Below are 782 nucleotides of genomic sequence, written 5' to 3'. Positions count from 1 at the left end.
TGCCCAACCCATCTCACAACGACCACATACAAAAACCAGCGCCCTCAATGCTTTTTCCTAGGTGACACTTCCTCATACTAAACTCATCTCCAAAGCTTTTATTGTTGATGCTGTTGTTATTTCGATCATAACCGCCATCGTCAAGATTTTAATAGGTTTGAGCAACCATAATTTGATTTCTGTGTTTAACCAGTGCAGTCATCCCATGTCCATTCACGCTGTCTTTTGTGTGCTCTCTTAATCAGAAAACTCTAACAACCACATCAAGCTAAGTAAAGGAAACACTGAAATAATGAGTCACGGTTAGAAACCCCTACATGGCTTCATGGCTTTCATGAATTGAAATAAAAGAGTTTTGTCGAGTCATAAAACAGGACTATTATTACTTAATACACTAGAAAACGCATTGAATTTCCAACTTCCAGATAGAAATTTTATTAGCTTGGATGTATCCTGAAGGAGTTGATATACAAAATCTTCTGAATTACATCAATCATTATGAAGGCTACAGCGATGGCGAATGTTGATACTCATCAGAATTGATCAGCTAATTGATGGCTCATAAATATCAATAACAGCCAGAGCTCAAAAACTCATTCCCAGGCGGGATATCTAACCCATAATCTCTGATTGTTGGTCAGATGATTTAGACACTTGTACTCTGAGGCCCCTGTGCATTAGAGCATTCGATTTTTAACTTATTCTGCTGGTACATATAAATAAGATTCTTTATCAATTTAATTTTATTTATTATTAAATTACTAATAGCAAAAAACATCAAG

The sequence above is a fragment of the Nilaparvata lugens genome, chromosome 3 (genome assembly GCF_014356525.2).
Source record: "Nilaparvata lugens isolate BPH chromosome 3, ASM1435652v1, whole genome shotgun sequence".
Taxonomy (NCBI): Eukaryota; Metazoa; Arthropoda; class Insecta; order Hemiptera; family Delphacidae; genus Nilaparvata; species Nilaparvata lugens.
Note: the sequence above shows the minus strand (reverse complement) of the source record.